The sequence below is a fragment of the Lipotes vexillifer genome, unplaced genomic scaffold (assembly GCF_000442215.2).
Source record: "Lipotes vexillifer unplaced genomic scaffold, Lipotes_vexillifer_v1.1 scaffold1011, whole genome shotgun sequence".
NCBI classification, from domain to species: Eukaryota; Metazoa; Chordata; class Mammalia; order Artiodactyla; family Lipotidae; genus Lipotes; species Lipotes vexillifer.
In genome coordinates, this window is record NW_006787698.1 from 2,446,310 (window position 1) to 2,452,617 (window position 6,308).

Consider the following 6,308-nt stretch of genomic DNA (forward strand, 5'->3'; position numbering starts at 1 on the left):
TGGACACTGAGTCCACCTTTTCCCTAGGTTGCCAGTCTCCTGAATAAAGCAACGTTTCCTTTCCCACCAACACCTGTCTCTCAAGTATTGGCTTTTGAGTGGTGAGAAGCTGAACCTGAGTTAGGTAATAACAAGACATGGGATATTTCCACTACCCCACAAAATTCCTTCATGTCTCTGTCTTAAGGCCCCACACCCCCCGCCCTTGCCCCAGCTACTGTCAGCCACCAATCTGATTTCTGCCCCTTTAGCTTTGTCTTTTTCATAATGTCATATAAATAGTAAATGCACCTGTGTTTGAATTACCTACTTTCTACTTTATTAGAATCCAGACATTGTAAAATTCCATGTGGACTTATAGATTCTTTCTAGGAAAAAAGACAAAGGTTACAGGGTGGCCTTTTTTTGACCTTCTAGGACATTATTAACTGTTTATTTTTTTGTGTGTGGCGGGGGAGAGTTATAGTTTGATTAAGATATAGTTCATATGCTCATCCACTTCAAGTGTACAACTCAGCGTCTTTCAATATATCTACAGAGTTGTGCAACCATCACCACAATCAAATTTTCAACTTATCCATCACCTCTCCATAGAAAACCCTGTGACCTTTAGCTGTCACCTCCCCATTCTCTCTCTTCCCACCTACTGGTAACCACAAATCTACTCTTTGTCCATATAGATTTGCCTATTCTGGACATTTCATATAAATGGACTCATACAATATGTGGTCTTTTGTGTCTGGCTTCTCTCACTGAGCATCATGTTTTCAAGGTTCATCCATGTTGTAGTGACTGTCAGTGTTTCATTCCTTTTTATGCCTGAATAATATCCCCTTGTATGGATGTAGCACATATTGTTTCTCCTTTCATCAATTAATGGACATTTGGGTTGTTTCCACTTTTTGGCTCTTATGAATAATACTGCTACAGATATTCATGTATAAGCATTAATCACTTTTGTACCTATTAGAGAATTCATTTTAGGATTTCTTTGACTGACTGTATAAAGTATGTCCTTGAATTTGAACCTGCCTTACCATTCCACCTGTTCCTTCATGAATGAATGGATGGAACAAAATCTTCAATATGTGTTCATTTTATGTGAGTATGACCATCCTGGTTTTCACTTTTTGAAAATCATACTTGAACTCTTCACTGAAGGCCACACGTCGTCTCCTGTAGCCCTTTGCTACAACTAGAGCAAAATTGGGTTCTAGTAATTGCTTCTTCCCCTAGCCCTATGGACTCATACCATTCCTGATGGGTTCCCTTAACACTGTCCACACTGTTGAACAGGGTCTCTTTTCTGAACACCGTGAACGTGCTATTTGTTTCCTGGCTGAGCTGACTGATGCTGATACTGCAGGGAACATTATGGGATATGGTTCACACTGTATCCTCAGAAGATACACAGTTGTGCATAGCAGGTTTTCATTAAATATTCTTAGAATGAATAAATCAAAGGGCACAATAAGACACACAATTTGAAGGTTCTTGAAGGCTCCTTAACTATTCATTCCTATGAGTTGGCAGTATTGAATTTTATCTGAAGGTTAGAAAATCCTCTTACCCTTTGTGTTATGGAAAACTACTAACTGCAAGGATCACCCTTTCTCACATGACTTAGATAAGACCCACAGGTGTCCCCTTTGTTTAGCTGTAACAAGGCCAGATGTGGACCCTTCAAGTTCCCAGTCTTTGCCTCATGAGTGATTAGCTGAACTGCACGTCCCCAGTGATCAACTGGAAAAAGCTGCTCTTAAACCAAATTTTGGTTAAGCTCCTTTCCTTCCTGCAGGTCCCTGAACTTTGGCCACAGTCTCACCTGAGCCAGTAGACAGCATCTCCTGAGAACAGGAAGACCTCTGATCTGCCACCTCATTACGCCATCTTTTCATCCCTTTTCCCTAATTCTAGAAAGCTCAGTTCCTTCTAGTATTCCTATAAAAGAAAATCTTTTGGAAAAACTCTTGAGATGCTTGAACACTTTATGGTCAGGGTGTTCTCCACTGCAGTAGGTCCCCCTGCCCTATTTCAATATCTTCCCCTTTCCCCTTGAAGAATCCTTCTGAATAAAGTCTCTCCTTACTAAGTCTGGGTTTGTTTTTTATTTGACAGAGTAATGGTCTGTATGTTTAGCCAGACATATATGGTGTAGGGGAGGAAAAATTCTCTACCTTCTTTGGGGTATTATTTCTAGCAGTTTTAATTACATATATTAATTAAAAATGTTAACTCTTATAAACCTTAATTTCTAGTGAAAACTAGGAAGAAAGCAATTATGAACTGTCTGTTATATACCAACCATTCTGTAGATTATGAATATACTATTTCGTATTTCTAGAAGCATATGCTTCCTCAGTGTACAGGTTTTCAATGTGGCACAACACGTGTTTACTAAAAGACCTCCAAAATCTTTAGTTCAAACGGGAAGCCCAAAGCAGGTAAACTTAAATTTAGCAATTAATATTTTAGTACATCACCTTATTTGTTTTTTAAAACTTTTATTTATTTTTATTTTATTTTATTTTATTTTTTGGCTGCACCACGTGGCTTGTGGGATCTTACTTCCCCAACCAGGGATTGAACCCAGGCCCTTGGCAGTGAAAGTGAAGAGTCCTAACCACTGGACCGCCAGGGAATTCCCACATTATCTCATTTGGAAATGATCTGGATATTCAGTGAATAACCATCATTTAACTTAACTTTGTAGAACTTTAAAGTTACCAAAAAGATTTTGGAAACTATTTTAAATTAGACCTATTTTATAAAACATCATCCTTGTTGAAAAGTTTATTTATAAATTTCATGTCACATTTATTCAGTTTGCTCATTCTCAACAGCTCTGTTTACATTACTCAGGAAAATTTCATAAAACATTAAAGTTAGCCATCATTCTATTTTTCTTGCTGACAAATTTAGTAATATATATATATATATATATATATATACACATTCTATACGATAGTGCTGGGAATCTCCCAGAGCCTTCTAAAAGTCTGTTTGCACATGATGAGAGAATGTGCAAGTTTTCTGTCCGTTTTCAGCACGTATTTGAGCCTGAGAGTCCACATGGCATTTCAATCTAAAGAAAGCACGGGCATGTCTGAACTTGCCTACTTTCGGGGAGTGGGTGGGTGGGCCCAACCTCTCTGGGTCTATTTGCATAACGACAATGAACAGTCCTTACAATACAGAGTTCATTGTAAGGGAGGAAAGGCAATGCAACTGTAATATCATCCTGTGATAAGGGGAGAGAAGAGGGGAGTCTGCCCCAGATATGCCAGCATGGAGTTTTGCTTTCTCTGGGTCTTGTGTGACCCCCCACGGGAACAGATGGAATACGAGGAAGAATTCATAGATCAGTTTTTCAAAGACCGAACAACCCCACTAAGCTCTCTTAGAATGCCATGTTGGGGGAAATCCCAACTTCCAGTAGTTTTAAGTCTCACAGATTTTAACTCCTCCAGCGCTGTGCCTCTGCACATTTATGGGTTCACCAAGAAAGTGACCCCGTTCATAGGTGCATCCCATACAAGTTCACAGAAATGCAGAGTGTGGAGACTCTCTGGGGTCTTGCATCATACTGAGGGATGTGGTTACCCCAACTGGGGAAATTTGAGCTATTTTTCTTCAAATGATTTCATTTGGTTTCAAGGGCTGGAGAGGTTTACAGGAAGTGCAGTTTATATACCTATGCCAGCATGGTCTTTGAGTCATGTATATGGTGAATTTTAAAGACATATATGTTTTCTTCCTCAGCTTACCAAACTTTCAGGCTTTTATTTTATTATCGTCCAAAGAACATGCAGAGAATGCTAAAATCATGAAACACAGAGTCAGATAATTTGGGTTCAAATCCTGACACTGTCAGTTACTAGCTGGTGACTGTGGACAAGTCTTTAAACCTCTCTGAACCTGTTTCCTTGTCTGTAAAATGGGAAAATAAGGGCATCAGAATAACTAAGTTGTTGTAAGCAGTGGGGTATGCGCCATGGAGCCAGACTGCCTGAGTTTGAATCCCAGCTCTGCCTCTTCCTAGCTGTGTGGTTTCTGGCAAGTTACTTAACTTCTCTGTGCCACAGTTTGTTATCTGCAAAACGGCAGTGACAATACAAGTACATACATCACTGGATTGTTGTAAGTGTTAAAGACGGTAATAATGTACGCAAAATGTCAAACAATAGCGTAACGCCGTATAAGTTGTGCCGTTATTATCATAAGGCATGTAACATTTTTCCACAGTAGCACTTCAGTAAATGTTTGAGCCAGGCTCAAGGTGTGGGCTGAAAGGGCAAGGGCTGAGAGAAAAAAGGGAACTGGGACAGGAGGGTAACGACATCATTCCAGGAGGAAGCGGGCCAGAGGAGTCATTCACAGGGCAACTTTCAGAAGTTGTGGAGTTTCATGAGAATTTCAGGCTGGGGACCATTTCCCTCAAGGTCTTAAGTTCTAAATCTCTCCGAAGAGAGCTATTCTGCCCATTGCTTCTTTTTTTCTTTCTTAAAAAAAAAAAAAAAAAAAAGCTTTATTCTTTTTATCTTTATGGGGAGTTAATAGCTGACAACAACATCTAATCAATACTATCTCTAATGGTTAATTTTTAAAAAATATTTACTTAATTGGCTGCACCAGATCTTAGTTGTGGTATGCAGGATCTTCGGTGCCCTGCGTGGGATCTTTAGTTGCAGAATGTGGGCTCTCGTTCCCTGACCAGGGATTGAACCTGGGTCTCCTACAGTGGGAGGGCAGAGTCTTAGCCACTGGACCAGCAGGGAAGTCCCTGTCAAGGGCACTTTTTAGCTAAGAAGTTCTCCCTAGCTTTGTAATTTTAACTGAATTCTGGTTGAACCTTAAGAAACGTTAATCATACATGTGTAATAACTGTTCTGCTACAAAATTTATGTCACATTTCCCACGTTCCTCTTGCCTCGATGAAAATTACTGAAGGTCTTCCTTCATCGTCAAAGCTCAAAGAGATGTATGCCATGGCATATGGTAAGTACATATGAAAACTGTTTATCATCACTTACTAAGTTACACAAGATTCCAGTTCAAGTTGACAGACAAAACATAAACTAGATTTAAAGTGCTGTATTAAAAAACAAAAACACCCTTTGCGTTTTGGGGTAATTAACACATAGAGACCTAAGCATGTAGCCTATTCAGAGAACCACAGCTGCTCAGATTTATGCTTAAGGCATTTTTATCCATACCTAACCAGAGGTTTCCGAGACGATAACACCGGTCAGGTATTCTGAATTCTTTCATGTTAAATAGGAACATCTTCTCAATAGTACCCTTAAAGTCACATCTCATTTATCTTCCTTCTTAAGAACTGCATAGGCTTATTTTAAATAGTTTAAACACCTGTAATAAACGACAGTCGGCGAAAAGCAGAGGTACTCTGGTTAATGCTCAAAATGATGTGGCCAGAGGAAAAGCCAGCATTATTAAACATGAATGCAAGCCTTACCAACACAAACTGAAACGTTCTTTTTTCAATAAAAAAGCTAGTCCAAAAAAGGTCTCGTTTCATAAAGATTTCTTGTTTCCAAATCACAGTGAAAGGAACTTGAGTAATTTACCAATTTTGTTTTCTACCACGTGTCTTAAAGATACCTCACTAAAAACTGGTACCTGATGCAACAGAATGACATATGCAGAATGTAATATTGTAGTACAGGACTGGGGTTGATTGTTACAGACATATTTCCACTCGGATTATTAAACGGGTACATCCTAATTATTTATATAGTTGTCATTGGTTTTTTTTGGTTTCGTTTTTTTTTTTTCCTGGCTGCGCAGCTCCGCATGCGGAATATTAATTCCCTGACCAGGGATAGAACCCATGCCCCCTGCAGTGGGAGCATGGAGTCTTAACCACTGGACCTCCAGGGAAGTCCCCCTAATTATTTATATAGAACATTGGTCCAATAACAAAGACAGAGAACAGCAGCTAGAACTTTATCTCATTCAATGTTCAGAGATAAAAGGGTTAACCATTCTTTCCATTATTTTCTGCAGATAACTCCTTTTCTTTTTCTTATTTAAATCTGATGGCAACTGAATTCTGGCATTTTTCCAAGCTACTGTACTAAGAGGATGCTGAAAGCCATCACAGTACAGCATACTGCAACATAAGGCCTCTTCCGTTCATCAATTCTGGCACACTTCCAAAATATACCCAACAACCCAGTTTTATTTCTGTCCAGGAGACTGGGTGCCAAGGATCGGATATAAGCACAGGTACATATAAGCAGCAAGACTACAGTCAACAGACACTAAAAATTGAAAACGGCAGACAT

The 6,308-nt window shown here is 39.3% G+C and overlaps 1 pseudogene; it reads right to left on the minus strand.

Annotated features, from left to right (window-relative positions):
* Window positions 1–6,089: 6,089 nt before the first annotated feature.
* On the minus strand, window positions 6,090–6,308 carry LOC103082690 (protein kish-A pseudogene; annotated as a pseudogene).